Source organism: Alligator mississippiensis, chromosome 3, assembly GCF_030867095.1.
Source record: "Alligator mississippiensis isolate rAllMis1 chromosome 3, rAllMis1, whole genome shotgun sequence".
NCBI lineage: Eukaryota > Metazoa > Chordata > Crocodylia > Alligatoridae > Alligator > Alligator mississippiensis.
In genome coordinates, this window is record NC_081826.1 from 121000060 (window position 1) to 121021981 (window position 21922).

The 21922-nt window shown below is 43.1% G+C and overlaps 1 long non-coding RNA gene across 2 annotated transcripts in view; it reads right to left on the reverse strand.

The window, feature by feature from the left end:
- LOC109283852 (uncharacterized) overlaps positions 1 to 21922 on the reverse strand; it is a 139337-nt gene that overhangs the window by 28795 nt on the left and 88620 nt on the right. For both annotated transcript variants that reach the window (XR_002091137.2, XR_002091139.2), the window contains exon 3: positions 11328 to 11469. This is a non-coding gene — a long non-coding RNA (uncharacterized LOC109283852). The remainder of the gene's footprint in view (positions 1 to 11327; positions 11470 to 21922) is intronic.

Genomic DNA, 21922 nt, shown 5'->3' on the forward strand with positions numbered 1-21922 from the left:
TAGTTTAGGAATAGAAAACAGCAGGCTTAAACAGAAAGAACTGAAAAGTAACTTGAGCATTACTCAGAACTGCATGAGGAAAAATGTGTACCACACAATTGCTGTAATTATTGCTTAGGTACATAGCATGGTTTGAAATCTTGCTGACTAATATGTTGTTACTGTAAGAATGAGAGTCTTTTCTTTCTCATTCTCAATCACTTTGGTATAGTCTGGACAAAAGTGTAAAAGAAAGATAGTAGTAGTGTGTCTGTTGCCACAGTCATTCAGGGAAGGCCATATTGTACTCAAAAGCCTGTCTTCTTTCCCAGTGATATAGTTGGTCCAATAAAATATATTATCAACCATGCCCTGCTTCTAACATAATGATTTTTTAGCAGAAGCAGCAGTTCCAGAATTTATATAGATTAATCCATTTGCTGGTTACAGTGATCTGCATGTCTGACAAATGTCAGAGCACTTGGACTGTACACAGCCTTAAAAATGCAGTTGACTTGCAAGGGTCTTCACAGACTGCAGTGGATTCCTTTGAATTCTTCATGTTCTTTCAAACATTCTTCTCTTGGAATAGAAGACCCATATTTCATTCCATAGACCATACACTTCATTTTCTAGACACAGATTTGCCTGTGAGAAAACCTGAACCATTGTAATGTCTTCCTGTGGGAGTTTATCCAGACTTCTCCTGACCAGGACTGCTGTGTATCTGGCCATGCTGAAGAATATAGCATAGTACAGACTCCACAACTGGCTTGAAACAGGCTAGCTTAGGTATCAAAAGCAGCATAGCTGTGGCAGCATGGAGCCCACTTTGGCTATTTTACCCATGAGTAATTTAGGGGAAATTAGTTTGTACCAAACTTCTCTCTGCCATGTTTGCTTCTAGTTCCCACAGCCATATACACATGTTCAGTTTTTACTGGGAGAAATTCCATTCTCCCAGCAATGCCAAACTCCCTCTGCTGCTTGGCTGCTTGGCACTGTGGAGGTAATGTAAATGAAACATCATCTTTCTAGGGCTGCTTGTTATATCTGCATACTCCATCTTGTCTGAGATTACAATTAGATCTTTGGGGCAGAGGCTATGTCTGTGAATAGCATCTAGCATATTTAGATCTTGATCCTAACTGGGGCTTATACTGGGATAGAGGCAACAATTAATACAAGCAGAGGGGTGCAAATACTTGACAATCCTATCCCTGCAGTAATTCTTTTCATTGAACAGAGAGAGAAAAAGATAGTTTCAAAGTTGCCCTAGACATAGTCCCATTGTACTGAATATAAGGAGAACAGTCATCCATGTTGTCATACTGCAAAGCTAGTATGATTTGCTATACCTGGGCAGAGTTGAGGAGGAACTCAGCAACACTCCAGGCTGGACTGGCACATTACCCATTCTCTCTTCTTTATTGTGCAGGCAACAGGCCAATTTTCATTTTCAGCCTCAAACTAAATAGTCAGTGTTGAGTGCAACAAAAACAGAATTGGTCCTTTTTTCTTGGTATTTCTGTTTAAAGAGCAAGCAGGGTAGGTGTGATGCTGCACCTTTAACAGGAGAAGGGGCAAAATGGAGAAGTGACACGTTGGAAGAAGGCAGCTTAGGGAAGAGCAGACTAAAGAGAGTAAAAGGCACCACTAAGACTTGGTTGGGCACCAGCAACAGAGGGGAACTAGTGGGAGCAGGGAAAATACCAGAGAAGTAAAAGTATGGGCGGAGAGCCAGAGAGAAAACCAACTGAACCAGAGAGAAAGTGGGATAAAGGGGAAGACTGAAAACTACTTGACGGAGTTGGTATATACCTATTTCTGTGTACCGAGGGACTGACCCACTGGCCAAGTTGGTCTTTATTATGAAACCCAGAACTTCCATTACACTTCACAGCCAGACATGAACAACCCCAACTCCCACATAAGCTTTACTCTCCCCTTTTAGAAACCAGGGAGCTGAGATACTTAGAGGTTGAGCTTGAAGATTTCAAGGCTAGCCTCCAATTTGGGGAGCCCTCCATTTTGAAGTTCTAAATGAACTTAGCATTTTGCAGTGCTAAATTTGAGCTTCTCTCTAAAAGTGTGTCACACCTACAGATCCCCTTGAAGATCTTTGGAGCTGAAAGTGTTCAGCACTCCTGAAAAAAGCCAAGCTATTGTTCTTTTTTAGGCTAAGCACCAAAAAACTAATATATCTGAAATAAATTAGTGGGCATTTCTAAGGCCATAAAAAGACAGTCACTGCCAGAGTTCCTGAGCAACTGCTTCCCAGTTTGCCATTCAATCTTCTAAGCTATTCTCCCTCTTAACCCTGAAATAAACTCCCATTAAAGAATGTCAATGCTGCCAAATTTAATGCAAAGATCAGTGGAGGAATAACATTATTGTTCCTGTAACAGTAATTAGATGCACTGAAAAACAACAAGATGAGGACTAGCTTCCTACCCGAGTTTTCCATGGAGGGATTCTGCTAGTACTGGGGGGATTTATGGTGTGAAATTGAAGTTATAAGTCATTACTAACAAAGTAGAAGGTCATGGGGTCACTTTCTCTCCTCCAAAAGGCAAGGAGTCATCTTTTTTGATTGCATATATGCAGTTTGTCTGATGGTCAATAAAAAGGCCTTTCACTTTCCCAGCTTGAGTTCTGAGTGCCTGATGTTCAGCATTTCAGGGTGACGGTTTTAACCACAGCCATTAAGCACAGAATAATTTACTGGCACTTGCATGATAAGAAAGAGTCAGGCCACTATGTAAGGCTACATAAATGCAAAGGTCAAAAAACCAAGTAGGGTGGAAAGCCCTCCGCCAGATGAGTGTTGCCAGTGCTGTGCTGAATCATGGGGTAGATTAAAAGGGGTTTGAGGGATTTCTCACCTCTGCTCATATGCTCTGGGGGCTTGCAGTGCTGTAGGCAGCAAAAAGGAAATGGGGGCGGGGGGAGAGGAAGAAGAATTGTGCAGATGTGCATTAAGGAAGTAATTCTAAAATGTACGAGCTCTCTTTAGAGCAGTGGTGCATCTGGGAGACTGATTAGAATGTTTCAGGGAAGTTCAGGGTTGCTCCTGTGTGTGGGAGGTACGTGAATAGATGGGGATATCCCACCCTGGGCAATAAAAAAAGAAAATGTACATACAGCTGTGGGATAAGTGCACTTTATCACATGGGTCATACATCTCTGACTGCTTCCGGTGAATTGTGCCAGCTAATCCATACAACCTACTGCAGGATACATGCTCTGAAATAATGGGTAACACTGAGCAGGCACAATTCCAGTTCATTTTTCAGTGACAAGATTTCATCGGATAAGGGATAACTTTCTTAAAACCAGAACACTCAGGACATAAAACAATGAACACACAATAATTCACTTACCAGTTACCTGCATCCATCCCATATCTGATTTCACATTACCACAGTGTGGCCACATTCAACTACAGTCCTGGATTTAGAAGTCTGCTTCACTTTCAATGTGCAACCTACATTGCGCTTTCATTCTGTAGTAACAAATTATACGTATCAAGATGAAAACATCCTTTTGTGGGGACGCTGTCTTTCATGCATGAGTGTATGTTTGGGGAAAAGGTGTGTTCAGGAGTGGCCAGAGTGTCTGTGACAATGCTATTTGAAGGCAGCCTTTATGACTGCCCAGCTGTAGTGGGGCTGCTGGAGATCTCACAGCTCAAGATAAAGCCCCAATCCTGCAAAAATTCATATGTAGGCTGAATGCTGGGCACTGTAAACAAAGTTGAATAGAATTATTCAGAGTATACAATTAAGCAAATGCATGTCTTTTCAGGCCATAGTCTGCATGCCTTTAATGAACTTGTATTTAGCCCCTCAAATAGAATCCAGAATGCTGTATTAGCCATTTAGACTCCCTTGAAATGCATGGAAGAGCAGGAAAGTGCAGAAGAGAATTCAAGATTAATTAGGCCATAAAAAGAGAGCAAGAGGAAGCATGATTCTGCAGCCTTGACAAGGGCCTTTTGGCATGAGAGCCTTGGGTTCATGTCCTTTCTCCAAGGCCTGTTCCTGTTTTTATGCATTAAATATTCACTGATTAAAATGTGCCAGGAAAATTTTAAAATGCCTGTAGAGTTCAGGCACCCAAACCATATTTTTTAGGATTTTGGTTTTGGATTTAGGTACCCAAATGCCTCCTACATATTTTATTGGATCTGGCCCTCAGTTTCTGTGCCTCAGTCTACCACTTATAAAATGGAGATAATGCTCCTTCTTTACCCCCAGGAGTGTTTGAAGGAAAACTCCATAAATATCTGGATCACATCTATGACAAGAGGGGCTAAGCTTCTGAGTGGCTCTCATACATCAGTGATGTGACCCATGTAGCAGATTATCCATATAACAGATTAAAGTCGCTCTGGCTTTTGACAAGAGACAATAAAGCCACTCAGCAAGTAAAAAAGCAAGACAAAAGGAGTAAACAAAGAAATAAGTATGAAACAATGGCATTAAAGTGAGGCATTAATAAAATGTCTTGCAACTACAGAACAGGTCTGGATAATTGCCAGTTTATCCCATTACTTTATTGCTGTGGGAGAAAATAAAAAAGTTTGGGAATTCACTGGTATGTGGACCCATGGTTGCATAAAAATACATTTTTTTTAAACTAAAAAAGGAGTTGGGATTCTTTTTAGTTCTCTGGCTCCCTCCAGTGGTTTTTGCCTCACATAAACCAAGAAGGGGTCTCACCTTTTCACATACATTGTTCAGGAGTTGGTTCAGAATTGATGAGCCCTCACAGAAGTCATAGTGGACTGAAGCCTCAAATAGTGCTGCAAGGCAGCAAATTCAGACACCCCTCTGAGATGACATTGTCCAGGTACTATTCATTTCTCTGGACAAGGTACAGGGGTTTTATGTCTGCTTTTAAATGATCTGAATTTTGTAGCTGCTCACCTATACAGAGAGCAAGATTTGATCCTACACATGGGGAAAAGATTATGCGCTAAGTTACCTTTGACTTCCTAAGTAAATTCAAATTCAGACTGTTTGATGGTGTATAAGAGATCCAGCAACACTGAAGACAATGGGAGCTTCAACAGTAATTCCTTTTGAAGCAAGACTGTGTTATGGTTAGGGCTTCTACAGTGAACCTTGACAGGGTGAGATCATGGAACAGTATTCAAGTAGGGACTCTCTTTTGTTCTGCTGCCCCCAGCTGCCTTGCAGCTGGATGGAAGCAATAGTGAGCAGGTGCTGCACACTGAGAAGTCTAGTGTGGAAAAGGAACCTGTGAAAAGCAATCTGGAAAGAATAACTAAATTAGGTGCTTCTTGAACACTTCATGTCACACATGATTTATTCACCAGGGGCAGCACCATATGCACCTGTTGAGGTCTAATTAGAGTTCATTATTGTCTTAATGAAAATTAGAGCCCATCTCCTCCTAGCCCCCAGAAGCCATACCTAGGCACCATACCAAAGCTTTATTTTCCATTCACAAAGTGTAAGTATTTGCCTATAAAGTCTAAGTTAATACACAATCTTTCTTCCCCCACACATGAAACCTGACATTTGGGACATGAAGTACGTGAAATTCAAGTACAGTGCTTTAAAAAAAGACCCCCAAAAATCTTTAAACAAAGGAATAAGTAGTAATGTAGAAAAATCAAAGAGTTCCTTAATACTAAAACTCATCACAGAGTTAGAGTTCAAAGTTGAAGTCATAAAGCCCTAGGAGTTATAGAAATCAATACAAGAAAGCAATTGCTAAGAACAACACGATATTTTTTTACATTTTATTTAAAAGTTAAAAAGTTAATTGAATATTATTAAGCAAGTCTAATTTCTTGCCATTCTGGGATTTATTGGGAGGAATCTATAATAACCAGGGGTCTGGGTTTTCCATTTGCCACATAAAAAGGTGAATTTTCTCCTTTAAAAGAGAAAAAATGCAGGAAACCACTGGTTTCCCCTTGCAGGCTGGCAGAGTTCCAGCCTGCAAGGGACTGTTTGGGGCTGGGTGGAGCATAATGCAGGTGTCATCACATGCACATGACCAGCAATGCAGCCAGGCAGTGGTGAAGACCAGCTCCCCAGCTGCCTGCAGATAAGTCTGTAGAGAGGAGGGCCATAGCCAACACAGTGGGATGGGAAGAACAGATTGAGGCCCCCATGGTAAGGGAAGTAGTGGAGCAGGTTTAATGGCTGGAGCAGTGCCCAGGGTCCAGGACCAGGGCAGAAATGTGCAGTTGTGGCGCCCAGCTGGGGGAACAGGGTGTATGGGGGGTGGCTCATCCAGAGGGTAGCAGAGCGACTGGCTTCCTGCCTCTATGCACATTCCCAGGGATGGGTCAGGCACTAGAGGCAGTATGTCAGGGGGTTATGGCCGAACACATGCCCCTCCAGATTTGTGCACAGAGAGGGCGAAGAAGCGGGCTGCCTGCTGTAGGGCTCAGGGCTCCCTACCTTGCTACCCTCCCCCAGAGGCCTCCACAGTCCAGTGGACAAGACCCAGTGAGGGAAGGCAGAGCAGGGTGGGGAGGTTTGGTGCTGCCACCACCACTGCTGGGAACCAGCCATGCCATCATGGTGAGGTGTCCCTGCATCATCAGAGCTGAGGTTTAATATTAAGGGGCTCTAGCAGGGGCACCAGCAGAGACAGTGGGCTGCAGGTTGGGACTGAGGGGCACCAGCAAGGCTGGGTGGGCAGTGGCTTGAGAGAGAGGGACAACAACATGGGCAGGGGCCGGGCACTGGCATATCAGGGCTGCTCAGAGAAACAAATCAGTGGAGGGGACAACTGCAGCTGGACCTGCAGGCTGGCTGGTGAGTGGAAGAGGCAGGGGGAGCTCTGATTTTCCACAATAAAAAACCCAAAATCAAATGCCAAAATATATAGATATTTAGAATTTATTTTACTATAATACTTGAGGCACCAGGAGACTTCAAAATTGCTTTAAAATTGTACATATATCAATTAAACATAGAGTTCAACTGACACTGCTATATATAGTGGTATTTCATTTTAATTGGTGGATTAACACAGATTTTGGGGGTGTTTTAATCAGAGAATTTGGGATTTAAACAGAGAAAACCCGGGTGGTTTCACATATTGATTTTTAATGGTTTCTGCTCTAAAACAATTCTTAATTGAGGAGAAGGGAAGAAGGTTAGCCTTGTATTGTGCCCAAGTCTTCACTGCACAAAAAGATGTGTTTTTAAAAGGAGGTGGCTCTCTCAATAGAAAATCCTAATGGAATCTGGGCCGTAATTTATACCTCAGTGCAGCTAGTTGAAGTAAACCCCAGGTGATACAAAATGATTATCCTCAATTTCAGCTTGTCTACGTGGGAACCTAAACTGAATTAACTAAAAGTGTGAATTTAAAACTCACTTAATTAAACTGTACAAAAATTCACTTCCAAAAATCAATTAAATAAGGCCATTTTACTTCTGAATGAGAGCACATACACAGGGATTTAGTGCAGCTTAATTAATGTGTCTTAAATTCAGACTTTTAATTCATTTATCTTAGCTTTCCCAAGTATCTGCCTAGGGATGTAATGTTATACAGATAAAAAAATACCCATGCCTTGGTCTTCCTCATGATTTTACAATGTGTTCCCTGTCCAGGTAAGACTGCACGACAGATTGCATATGGCTATGTGACAGGGGGCCATCTTCAGCTGCATTTTTTGTTGTTGTTGTGGTTGTGCCCCCATCAAGTCTTGCTGGATTTTCCTTCTCTGGGGACCAGCTTCCCCCTTCACTCGTCTGCCATGACTTGATGTTACTTGGTTCTAAACAAAGAGGGAGGCTGACCCACGGGTTCCCAGACAGGCTCCAGGCTCACCACCCATAGGATAATGAGGTGGTGCCTTAAGGGCAAAAATGCATGCTCCTACCTCTCTTTGACGTGCCCGTGCCTCACATACGTTTTATAGATTTCTCTTTATGTTGGGATCTCAGCCGCTGTGGGCTTACCCCCTCTCTCTAGCTAGGTTTATCAGTCAAAACTCACTAATCAGGGCTTGACTTTGAGGCTCTAGCTCTCCAACTCATTCGGGCTCATGGCCCTCCGTTCCGTACTCTCTACAACACCAGGCCTACTGGCCCTCCTACACTGCACCCCTGTGGCACCAAGCTGTTGGGGCTTTAGCCCCCTCCAGCTTTGGCTCTCTTTCTGTAGTTAAGGCCTTTTGCCTAAGTCCACCCACTAGGACCTGGCTTCAGGGCTCCTATCTCCCCTTCAAGCGACTTTGGGCTCATGGCCTTAGGACTGCGCCCCTAGTGCAGCAGGGCTTCTTGAGCCCTCTATCACAGCACCCCTCAGCACTAATGAGGTCTCATACAGCCTCAGCCACAAACCACTGGCATTTTAACATCAAACATAAACCATAGGCTCCTATGGCCATATAATGAAAATAATAGAAAAAAATAAGAGGGGCAAAGTGCCCGCTTACTTTATGTGTGCTTCTGTCTCACAGCGTGGCATATTCTTCCCGAAGAGGTTGCTGCAGCTGCTCCATAGTCATCAGAAGTCTCCCTCTGTGCTGCCTCCCTGGCCTTCTCCACTTGAAGTTTATATGGTTCTGGCCTTCCCCTTCCTGACACCTGACCAGCTGGCAGGGCTTGATCCTTAACCCTTGCTTGGCCAGCCAGCCATGCCTGGAAGGTGCTGCATTTAAAGGGGCCGCCCTGTTTCTTAATAACAGGGCTAGTTACAGGTCGTGACAAGATACCCAAACTAGCTTTGAACAAGTGTGCTTAGGTACTAAAAGCCAGTCTAGTCACTGCAGCATAAAATACATTATATAATAATTTATGCTGCTTTTTAGTATATTAAATTAGCCCATTTAGGGCGCATTTAATGTAGATTAATTAGCTGTACAGTAAATATCTTGGCACCTATTTGTTTGCCCCTATTAGGCTGGAGTAAACTAATTTACACAGCAGCAGGGTAGCACTTGTAAATACAAGTACTACTATCCTGCTGCAGAGTGAAAAACTCCATCGTAGTGCACGTGTAGACACTGCCCCTGTTGGCTGGAGCACAAGGGTGCTTCAGTATGGGGGCTGCCTGCTGGCTAGTCCCACACTGAAGCACCCTCATGCCCCACACAGCCCCTCTGCAGCATGTTGAGCCTGGGGGAGCAGTCCTGGGCTGGCAGGCTGACCCCTGGGGCCTCCTGCCAGTCAGGGCTGCTCTGACCTAGCTCAATGTGCTACATTCCCAGGTGCACATGGAAACAGCACACCTGGGGCAATAAACTTTGGAGCATCACATTAATATGAACATGTAGATACACCTTCAGAGCTCCATTCTTCTGTAGCTAGACTGCTTCTAGTGCTCCAGCTATCTCAACTGTGTCTACAATACATGCAATCCACAGTTCTGACATTCGTTCAAGATAAAACCACTTGTTTTGGTAGTGAAGACGCAAGTTGTTGCCACTAACGGAAAGGTGGGTCTTTTACAATGAGTTACAATCTTATTGCAAAATCTTGGGAAAGCCAAGGCAATGGCAGTTTTGTGTCAATGCAGATGGCTGAGGTAACGTTTAGCTCTTCCCTGTATCCACCTAGATTCATCTTGACTTGGAACCAATCTAGAATTACCATTATATTGCCTTGTCTACACTAGGATTTTACAGTAAGATGGATAGCACGTTAGCTAACTCATAAAAACACACCTTTTTATTATGAAAGACACCGTCTCAAGCTGTGTCTGAAGTAACCTGTTCAATAAACCAGGTGCTATTGAACATAGTTGCTACTGAAGGTGTTACATATTGACATGGGAGAGAACCCCTGGCATTTTAAGTTTCCTTCTTCCCTCTTCCCCCAGTCACTATACCACATATGAAATGTTGGAATCAATTTAATATAAGAAATTAAATGCTTAATAATAGCTTAATAGGAAATAGGAAACTAAATGCTTAATAATTAAAAACATTTAATAAATTAAATGCTTAATGTCTTGATAATCTTTGCTGGTTTTGTCCCTGGGCCATAATTGCTGGGTTGCTGCTGAGGATGTTCATTTTTACGGCTCAGCTCTCTTGTTACTCACAGCTAATAGACTTGTTTAAACCAATGTAAAAGAGATGTAAAACATCCCATTCTGATTCAGTATCTTTCACCTTCCCAGTCATCTGTGCTACTATAAATGGTTACACAAGGTACAAACAATCAATATTCCAACTTGATACACAATCTCTTCCCCTCCCCCGCGAACAAAGGAAAAACTGACATTTGGGACAGCAAGCATTTGGGGCGACTGGTAGGGGGTGCATGGGGGTGCACTTTCCCCCCATGACGGGGCCGGTGTCCGTCCCCGTTCCCCCCCCAACGGCTGACACAGACACTGCTGGCAGGGCTGGTGACCCCCCTGACAGGGCCACCACCATTGGCGGCTTCTGTGGATGCCCCCCACAGATTCAGAAGGTACCAGTCACCTATGCAAGTAGCTATGGCAAGTACAAAAAAAACCCAAAATATAAAACCCTCTCTATGTAAAGGAACAAAAACAGTATAAAAATTCACAAGAACAGCCTTAACATTAAAATCTGTTACAGAGTTATGGCTCCAAACCAGAAAAATAAAGCTTTAGAAGTTATACAAGTTTTTTAAAATGTAACCACTTAAGACAATACGCATGGAGTTGTTGTTTGTAGTTAGTTGGTTGTTGTTGAGGCTAACTTTTCGCCACTCTGGGATTTAAAACCTATACAGAATGGCTTTCATTCATGTTGGCTTTGCCAACCTTTATCAACACTTTTATTGGAAGAAATCTGTAATAATACAGAATGAGCAATGAGGACATGGATCATTGCTTATCACTAACACATGGGAGCCATGCAACAGGTGGTACTTATTACTGTAAGAGCTTAAACTAGATCCTGGGCCTATCATTCCCCAATCCAAGACTCTGGTTCTGAAATCAGAGCTGCAGTTCAGCCCCTTAGTCCCGGGGCAGATTCTTGAATAAAATTACTTTTGAAATACTAGAGAAGCATCGTGGGACTTTGTTCATTCTCATGTAGCTAATCTGAACACCCCATAAACTATACTTAACAATGCCACAGTGGCTACTCCCCTACTTCCTGACAAACATGTGGCAGCAGAGTCTCTAGTGACATTTCATACTACTAAGTTGGCTTTTTTTTTTTTTAATCTTTAGATAAATCAACAACAGCATATGTGGTAGCATGCTACAAAATTATGACAACTAAATTACAACTAAACTCTAAATAAGTGGTAGTGGGTGTTCATGACATTTTATCTCTGATTTTTTCACTTAGTGATAGGGTAAAGATTTCTCAGCTAAAGACATTGTATGGTATTGATTTCCTGTTACTCAGTACCAACCTCAGATGTGGAGAAGAAGAAAGTTACACTTAAGTGACTTAGCTACACAGTCTTCCTGCTTCCTTTTTTGTGTTACGCAATCAGCTCTGCTGCTCTCAGGATCAGTATCTCCAAGGGAGTGACTATGCCTCGTTTCTATTACCTGAGAAAAAAAGGGATAGGTTCAGATTCACCCAACACTCGCTGTAGGGACAACCAATGCAGAAAGCTCCTTCAGGTAGTTCTCCTCACTTGCTCCTTTAACCCCCCACAGTCCAGCATCACAATACTTACAGCTCTGGAACTTCTCTCTTGGTGAACTTGGTCTCCAGAATAGTCACAGAAAAGAAACCCAGGAAGGAAACCTGAAATTTGTTTTTTAAAAATTCATATAGATGAAAAAGAATGAACATCTAACTGCGAATTACTAAAATTTGTCTTATCTGTTCTTGTGGTAATGGGGTTTTCTTTGTTAGAGATGTGCTTTGGCTGCTGAAAATATTTCCTTGTGTATTGGGGGGGAGGGAGGGGCAGGATTTTTTGGTTAAAATTCCACACTCTGGGCACTCTTTGCTCCTTTACATTCTCAGAACAATTCCTGACATTTGCCACCAGATGGCAATAGAGTCATTTTTGAAAGAGTTGTATGTTTTGGAATCCCAGCATCTGAGAAGATTAGAAAATGAACAATGCCTTTAGCACTGTGTTATTGTTTAAAGCGGTGTTTCTCAACCCATGGGTTGCAACCCAAAAGTGGGTTGCAAGAATATATGAAAGGGTCATGAACAAACTTTAAAAATGGATTCTCCTTTAAAGGAGAAAAACATGGGAAACCTTGGATTTTCCTTTGCAGGCTGGCAGAGTGCTAGCCTGCAAGGGGCTCCTTGGGGCCCCCCATGCCTTACATACACCTTCCTGCCCTGCACATCCACCCCCTGCCCACACACTGCAGGGCTGGGGCCTGGGGCAGGGGCAGCGGGTCAGGAGTAAGGATCACTGGGTTGCAACCGGCCTTCAATGTTTACAAATGGATCCTGTTACAAAAAAGATTGAGAACCACTGGTTTAAACTTTATAGGGGTAAGAGAAGGACGTGTATTTGAGAGCTACATAAAAAAAAAAACTAACTAGCTGTTTTTCCTTTGCAGAAGCCTGATATGATGCTACTTGTGGTTCAAGCATTATTTGAAATAAGGAATCCCCGCATAATAATTTCCTGGTAAGTAGGATGGGAATAAGGATGTGTAGGCACTCACCCCTCTGCCCTATTATTAGTTCCTGAGGGGATTTTAGTCTATACAAAATAAGCTTCACTCTCAAACAAAACAGACAAAACAAAACAAAGGCTCTCTCCTCTCCTAATATTAGAAGAACCACTTTTTGCTCTGGCTTCCCCCCAGCACAGCACCCTGGCTTCTCCTTACAGCAAGCTAGTCCCTCACAACTATCCCAGTCCCCACCTTTTCTGAGAACTTGTGAAGTGGGACACTCCTTCAGTTAGCAAAATGCCCCATGGCTGAACATTTTGGAGGGCTTGGCTGCCCTTGGACAGGCCCTGCTCTTACAGGATGGCATTCACTACTGTCAAATGGAGTGATGGTTCATCTACTTCATATTTTGATCCAAAGCCTATTGAAGCCAGTGGAGTTAGACCCAAAAGACTGCAGTATATGGGAAAGGAGAGGCAAGCCTGTTGTATTTATGACTCTTATGTTGTATTTACACTTGTCTTTTTCCCCTGAAATTTTCTGCTAACAGCACCTCAGGAAAAAGTAATGAGATAGACATGCCATCAATAGTGTCCAGCATTCTAAGCAGGTTTAGATAATACAGTTATTTAATATTAAATGTGTATTGTTATGGAGAGCAAAACACTAGGCATTATTTTATCAAACACGTTTCATACTTACAAAAGGGGGCAAAATGGAGAATGAAACATTGTGAGCCATCATGACCTACTCAGGGTCACTCAGCAACCCTGTGGCAGAAGGATTTTGGTACTGGCTACATATATTCCACAATTGGGGTGGGAACAGCTACAGATAAGGATCCCAAGAGGTTTTCAGGCAACTTTCCATTATGCATGTTGGCTAAGTATAGACAGTCAAAAAGCCCAAGGCTGAATCAATTCAATCTTTGCAAGTTAATCTCAACTGCATAGATTGAAATGATAAACAAATGAACAGACATTCACTTTTGATTTTGGAAATTCAGCCACAGGTTTGTGGTGGTCCAGGCCAGAAGCTGAGGGGTGCTAGAGCTGGAGAGGTGTAAAGCATCCTGGAATTCTGGGGGGCTGTGAGTTAACTTGTATCTAGAGGGGATCTGGCACAGAAGTTCAATAAACCAATTTAACCTAAATCAGTTAGATCTGAGACTGAGTCCATCCAGGTTTATATTAAACCAGTTTCAGTCATTTTGAAAGCGGTTTATGTGCACTGAACTTCTGTTCTGTTACAGACCTGAAACACTTTCCAATCACTTATACCAGTTTGTGTGTAATTTCTGTCCCTAGCCATTTTGTATTTTTCACAGAAATAGCCATAATGAGTTCCAAACTGAATTAAAGGATCATCATAGTTAGGTCCTAATTCACTTTCATTTTTGGAAGAATATTTGGGGATGTACATTACATTTCATAGGTACATACTAAAAAATCACATGGAGAAATATATAGCAATGTCTTTCCCTGCCCCATTGCATATTAGCAACTGCAAAATCAGGTGTCCTCTGATTATAAGCAAAAAAAATGTTGTGTTAATAGTGAACTCTGAATGCACAGTATTAGTCTAGTATAATATTGGTAAGGCTCAGTGTATGCTGTAGCTGACTTTCTCTCTCAGACTTATGTCTATGTTTTCCATCACCTGTTGTAATGGACCATAAGACTGAGGATACCTGATCTCAGACTGTTGCAATGATCGTGTGTGCTTGGGCATCAGAGGAATTGACATGCAATTTTGAAAGTTGGGCCCTAAAACAGCCATGATTTGGAGGCAATAGACTGTGCTAAGTTAATATCTCTTCTCTAGATTTGCTTATTATATTATTGGTAGGGAACTATTTAATTTGCGATTTCACAGATTTCATGGAACCCGTGAAATTGGGCATTGTCCATGAAACCAAAAAAAAAAAGTACTCAAAATAAAATGCTAGCTCCCCAGTGGGAGCCAGCAGTCCTCATGGCCACTACAGCCTGGTCTCACAGCCCACTGGAGGGGAAAAGAAGGAGCCACCAGCCATGTAGGTGTGCCCCTCTCCCCAATCAGTGGTAAGGAGTGGGGCCACTAGGACCCCTTGGTCAATCAGCAGTGAAGGGCCACAAAATCAGCTGCACATACCACAAGGGCCCATGAAAATCCCTTTCGCTCACAGATAGATCCCTACATATTGGGTCCATGAAAGGCAACATTTGTCTTCCTGCTCATACAATCAGCTTACAACTTCTATTCCACTCCTGGCAGGAAATACAAATGTAAATACATATACTCAAAGTGAGTTTAGATATTCAGATTCAGTGCTGATTTATCCCATTGATTCAGTGCTGATTTATCCCAGGTTGAATTTTACCACCTACCTGGCATTCATTCAGGGTGGATAAATATCAATGCTTTTTTTTTTAAAAAAAGGATTTGTTTTTTACTTAAATGATTTTTTTATTTAATTTTTTTATTAAGTTTTTAAAAAAGCATCTTAACAAAAACAAACATAGTTTTAATTTAAGATATGTTAAAGCTCAAATATATCATCATGGAATATGGTTTATAACTTCTAATTATATACTATTTGAGACAATATATTCCTTTTGAGACAATATAAACCTTTTTAGAAGTTTTATAAATAGGTCAACAGGTCATGGACTATATTAGGGGCCCAATCGTATGGGGTTCCCAGAGGCTCCTTTATAGGTTAGTAAAGATTAAAGAAAACCACTCTACCCACCAGGACTCAGTGCTCAGTCTAGAAGATCCCATTAAGCATCTCTGTGATGCTTAGTTCCAGTTCTCAGACTGTGGATTTGTGACTCCAGAGATCATAGGCAGACAAGGTTCTTTGGGTAGATGTGCTATCTTTTATTAGACCAACTAAATAGTTGGAAAAAATGTTCTATGCAAGCTTTCAGGCAAAAAATTAAATCCACCCTGCATTCATCTGAAGCTCATATAATCCAGAGTCCTCAATCTTTACTCCTTAAGAGAACGCTAGTGTGAAAGGTACTGATTTGAAGTTCTTGAGGAATTAAGTTCTTATTCACAGGGCATATATAGCACAGGAAGAAATATAGCAGCAATGCCAGTTTCTTCATGTTACTGCACTAACAATGTACCACAACTCTGACCTGGAGGGAGTATCTCTGGGGTGATCTTCAATGTACTTCCAGGCCTCAGTGACACTAAGGCCAGTAGATGTGATAATTTTGCTGTGACACCTTTCTGTGGCCCTGGCTACTGGTCTGGTGATCTGGATCCTATTTCTGACCCTGCCATTAATTTACTGTGTAACTTTCAGGAAGCCATTGCACTTCCCAGTGTCTGCTTCCCTATGGCAAGGAGCATAATGACACTAACTTTCCTTTCTTAACCATCCTGAGATCTTTATAAATGAAAAATGCTATGCAACAGCAAACTTCTGCTTGAACAGTTAAAACAAGCTTCTACAAACTTGCATTAATAACTTGAGCTGGTTGGAACTTTTTTAACTAAATGTATTTTCATCTAAATATGCTGACTCATCCAAGCCAGTATGGTCTGTGGAGACGTATGAATTCAAATAAAAGTTCTCTACTGGAAGCAGAGGTGTGCCTATACACTTCTGCATAGTGGCTGTGTTGCCAGTGGCAGTGGCAGGTCAGCAGTGTAGCTGCTGCTATTTTTGCTCACAGTGCCCTACTCACTGCCCAAGCCTGTTGCTCCAGTCATGCCTTCTCTTAACTACTGTACCTACTAGAAGGTTTCTAAGTTTATCTTTCTGGATGCTGTAGTCACTACTGACAAGAGAAAGGAAGAGAGAGAGAGAGAGAGAGAACAAAATTAAAAACCTGATCTTTTCCATTGTAAAACAGTGATGTACAGACATTCAGAGAAATTTGGGTGGAGGTTAAATCAGGTTAAAAATGGTCACCTGATCTAAGGTAAGTTGGGATGGGAGGGTTAGCAGAGGGGCTTGAGTCCGTGGGCAAGCAGGGTCTGCAAGGGGGCTAGGAGGAATCAGGGGGTCTAGTGAGGTCCACAGGGAGGATTGGGGGGGTCCAGGAGGGTTTGGTGGGGGGGGCTAGCAACAAGGAGGGTTGGAGGCAGTGGGGGGGGGGGAGGCTTGGCAGGATTGGAGTGGCTCTCCAATCCTGCCAAACTCCCCCAGACCCTCCCCAGATCCACCCCAATGCTGCCAAACTGCCTCCAATCCTACAGACAACTCCTAGGGCCAGTTTTACTAGCATTCATTGGTACTAGGAGCCTGACTGAAGTAAGTGAAGGTGGGGGGAGAGGCAAGCAGATGCGGGGCTGGCAGCTCCACGGGGTAGGGGAGGTTTGGCAGGATTGGGGGAGCTGCTGGCTCTGCAAGGCGGGTTAGGTGCGTGGTGGGCGGTGGTTCTCTGCACCCCCAGGACCAGGGGCTATTTTTCACCCCCCATCCTCCCCACCCCACAATGAACAAACCCCACACTGAACCAATCCTGACTTACATCGATCATCTCTCAGCACTGGCAAATGCCAGTAAAAATGGCACTAGCCGCAGCTTGTGGGACTGGGGTTTTTTATGGACTGTGAGGCAGGGGGAGGCTGGCTGGTCCGCAGTGGGGGACTTTTCCATCTGGGGGTACAGGAAGGGGCCAGGAGGCTAAAAATAGCCCAGTACTGGGCTAGGGGTAGTGCTGGGAACTGTACAGTTAGATCAGTCTCACTGGACCCAATCTGAGTTAAACTACCTCTGAAGTATGGTTAACCTAGATTGGATTGGCCATTTTGAGACTGATCTAACCTTCCTGAATTTCTGTACAGTTCGCACTTAGATCAACCTAACTAGAGATCTAAGGGCAGTGACAGGCATGCAGCTCCCCGCTGTAATTCATGGCACTTCTGAATTACAGCAACCCCCTAATCCAACAGACATTTGCTGTAGGGTCCCAGGGGTGGGAGATTGAGCTCCAGTTGGGAGCAGCGTTTCTGCAGTCTCTCTTCCCTGAAGACAGCATCAGGTGTGGGGCTGAGCAACATCAGCTCAGCCCTGCTCTGGGTGTGCACTGAGAGAAGTTAATGAAGGTGCTCTGCTTTGAAGCACCTTAATCTGGACCCTCATATAGTGGGGGTTCAGATTGTCATGCAATCGGGCACTTTTAAAGCACTCTGCAGCAATGCTCTTCTGTCAGGGCATGGCTGTAGAGCACTTCAGGGAGCTAACTGCATGACAAAAAGTCACTTGTGTCAGCGCCTTCGGTTTCTTTCAGCACCCTAAATGTAAGGTCTGCACCTGGGAAACCTAAGTGAGATTGGGTATCCACTTTAATACAATCTAACCTCCCCAAATGTCCGTGTCCAGCCCAATTCTGACAGTTTTTTAATGAAAATGTTTGGTTTTCAGTCTGATATGGACCAAAAATGAAATCTGGAACAAAAACAAATGTTGAAAGCTCAAACCTGCAAGTTGTCATGAGAGAGAACTGTCATCCTCTTTCCAGCCTGAACTCCAAGTTCAGAAAAATACATCTTTCTTTTTTTTTTTTACGTCTCATCTCCTCCTCCTCTGCATTCTGTATCATCATACTATTCCTCACATCTTTTGAACTGTGCCTTCAAACTAGTGTCATGCATACAGGGAAAAAACTAACATAAAAGTTTCTCAGGGACAGGTAGAATATAGCGTGAGCTTGTTGATCTGTGTGCTAGTGCCTTCCCTTTGTCATCAGCTCTGTTTTGCTGAAAGCAATTCAGTGTTGCATGTGCTTTTGTAGCATTTGGTTTGCTAGGTCAGGTTCTTCTGCATCCAACATATCAACAATTGCTAGAGACACTCTCAGCAAAACTTGGCCATTCAAATGCTAAGTAGCACAGTATCTTTTTTGTCTCCCACTTCTGACTAGTGATCATACCAAAGCCTCCCACTTCATTGGTCTTTTTTCTCTGATGCTGTTCTCTACAAACCACCGACAGCCAGATTGTGACTGGCCCTGGAATGGAACGGGATGCGCAAGGATCTTTGAGTCCCAAAGCCTTGTCCCTTTCATGGGGCCTGACTGTTATCTTGGCATTTGGGGGAATGTGAAAACTATTTCCTCTATAGGCCTCAAAGAGCTCCAAGGCTGTAAACAGACATTGCATTTATTCCAAGAGAAAGCTTTTTGCCTTCAGACCCTAGAGATGTACAAGACTACCGTCCCATTTCAAGTCATTTTGAAGTATGCCAGATAAAATGCACTATCACTTTTTCCCTGGGACATTGTGGCTGTGCATCTGCAGTAAGATTGTTGTGAGCTATACCTAACAAGCTGGTGGGCTGTGTGCTCTCACCTGCCACCTAATGGCAAAGGCGCAGCAGTGCAACTTGGAGGGCCTGTGCTGCCCTTATATCAGGGGTGGTCAAAATGCAGCCTGAGTGCCAGATGCGGCCTGCCAGGCCATTCTATCTGGCCTGCGGGGCCCCTAAAAAATTTAGAAAACTAATATTAATCTACCCTGGGCTGCCTGTCATGTGGCCCTCAATGGCTTGCCAAAACTCAGTAAGTAGCCCTCTGCCCAAGATAATTGCCCACCCCTGCCTTATATTGATCCAGGTCAACATAAAAGAGTGAAATGATTAAAACTGCTGATATTTGGGTCTTCTCAGTTAATAGCCAGCAGCTAGGAATGGGGGCAGTTTATATGTAAACATTTACACTAGTGCTAAATGTTACTATACACAGCAGGTCCCATTGAGTTCAGTGCAAATATTTGTGTGTGCAAAGTAAACAAACAAGGTTCTTTGGGTGAATCTGATATCTTTTATTAGACCAACTTAAATAGTTGGAAAACAATTATTAAGCAAGCTTTCGGGTTCAAAAACCCTTCATCAGGCTAAGGAGGTTTCAGCACTTGGTGTGTGCTCTTCCTGGATGGAATGAAAAGTAAAGAAGGCAGAGGCTGGGCTGGTATGCATACAAGACAGGTAGTCAGTGAAAATGTAGATTGAGGAGTCAGTGGGTGAGAGACAGGCTGGAGTGTGGGGGAAGAGAAAGAAGGGAGATGAATAGTGGAGAGATACCTGGGGAGTCAGATGGCAGGCAAGTTATAATGTGTCATAAATCCAATGTCTATATGTAGTCCATGATTTTTAGTATCTGGGAGGTTGATGAAGTGGAATTCATAGGCTTGTCTCTGGGAAGTGTTTTGTAAGTTTCCTTTGAGGATCAGGACTGAGAGATTGGAGAGAGAGTGGTTGTCTTGTGAGAGAAATGTGCCCCCACCGGTAATTGGGTATTCTTGTCTTTGATAGATTTCTGGTGTGCGTTCATTCTGGTGTGCAGTTGTTGTTTGGTCTCTCCTACGTATTTTCCATCAGGGCATTTGGTGCATTGGATGAGATATATAACATTTCTGGAGGTGCAGCAGTAAGATGCAGGGATACTGATGGCTCTGTTGTGGGGTGTAGTAATTGTGGGGGTGGTGGAGATGTGTTGGCAGGTTTTGCATTTCTTGTCATGGCATGGCCTGGATCCTTTTGGTGTGTTCTGGGCTTGAGGAAGTTTGCTTCTGGTGATGAGGTTGGCAAGGTTCGGTGCTTGTTTGAAGGCTAGGATGGGTGGCTCTGGGAAGATCTTTTTAAGAATAGGGTCTCTTTCTAGTATAGGTTGCAATTGTTTGAGCATTTTCCGTATGGGTTCGAGGGAAGGGTGATATGTCATAACCAGCGGTGTGTGATTTGTGGGGGGGTTTCTTCTGTACTGCAGCAGTTCTTCATGTGGTATCTGGGTGGCTCTTTCAAACGTGCGATCTACCTCTCTGGAGGAGTGTCCTTGTTGGGTGAAAGCCTTTTTGAGATTGGTGAGGTGGCAATCCTGGGTGTTCTCTTCAGTGCAAATTCGGTGGTATCTGAGGGCTTGGCTGTATATCACAGCTTTTTTGGTGTGTTTCGGGTGATTGCTGGTTCTGTGCAGATATGTATGTTGGTCTGTGGGTTTCTTGTATAACGTGGTCTGTATTTTATCATTCTGGATACTGGTCATTGTGTCTAAAAAGGAGATATTGGTGCTGAAGTATTCTAGAGAAAGTCGGATGGAGGGATGGTGATTGTTGAATTTCTGATGGAACTCAATCAGAGATTATAGGCTTTCAGTCCAAATGATGCAGATGTCATTGATAAATCTTAAGTATAGCAAGGGTTTGATGGTGCAGTCCTTGAAGAATTCTTCTTCCAGGTGGCTCATAAAAAGGTTGGCATACTGTGGGGCCATTTTGGTGCCCTTAGCTGTTCCCATCATCTGGAGGAAGTGTTGATTATTAAAAGTTAAATGGTTGTGCATGAGGATGAAGTGTATAAGGTCAGTAATATCTTTGGGTCTGTATTCTGAGTTGTAATCTTGTCCCTGTAGATATGTAAGGCAGGCTTGGATGCCATCCTGGTGTGGGATGTTGGTATATAGGCTGGTAATGTCCATAGTGCCTAGGAGTGTGTTGCTGGGAAGGTGGTCTATGTTTTTAAGTTTCCGTGGAAAGTCTGTGGTGTCTTGGACAAAACTTGCTCTTTGGGTGATGAGCGGTTTTAGGATTGATTCAACAAAACCTGATATTTCCTCAGTTAGGGTCCCATGGTTGGATATAATATGTCTGCCAGGGTTCCCTTGTTTGTGGATTTTAGGGAGCATGTAAAAAGTCTGCAGGTTAGGTAGTATGGGGATCAAGGTCTGTAGTTTTTCTTGTAGTCTTGATGGAAATGATTTGATGGTATTGTTGAGTTTTTTGGTGAAAAGGGGAGTAGGATCTTCTTGTAGTTCTTTGTAGTAGGTGGTGTCAGAGAGCTGTCTGTTGGCTTCCTTTATGTAATCCTCATGGTTTAGGATGACTATGGCTCCTCCTTTATCTGCTGGTTTTATTACTATTTGGTGGTTAGATCTTAGAGATTCTATGGCCTTTTTCTCTGGTACAGAGAGGTTGTGGTGGCATCTGTTGCTGATTTTTTCATTGTTCATTCTTTCCCTGAAGCAGCCAATTTAGCGGTCAAGGTTAGGGTTTCGTCCACTGTGAGGTGTCCAATCTGATGGTTTTTGGAGTTTTTTGGCATTGATCCTTTCCTGAATGTTGTCAGAGGATGAGTTGTTGTTGGGAGTGGGTTCAGTTTGGTCATGGAAATATTCCTTGAGGCGGAGGCATCGGAAGAATTCTTCTAGTTCTCCACATTAAAGTATTTTATTAGGGTATTTTTCTGGACAGAAATTTAGACCTTTAGAAAGGACAGATTTTTCAGTTTTGGTAAGCGTGTGTGTGGAGAGATTGATAATATTTGTGGGTTGGTTGCTGGAACGGGGCAGAGCAGCTAGAATATACTGGGTCAATACAAATATGAACTCACAGCTGCCACATGTAAAAAACGTGTTGACTTTCAGGGATACATGTTGTAGGTGTACTGATCTAAGAATTATAGGCAAAC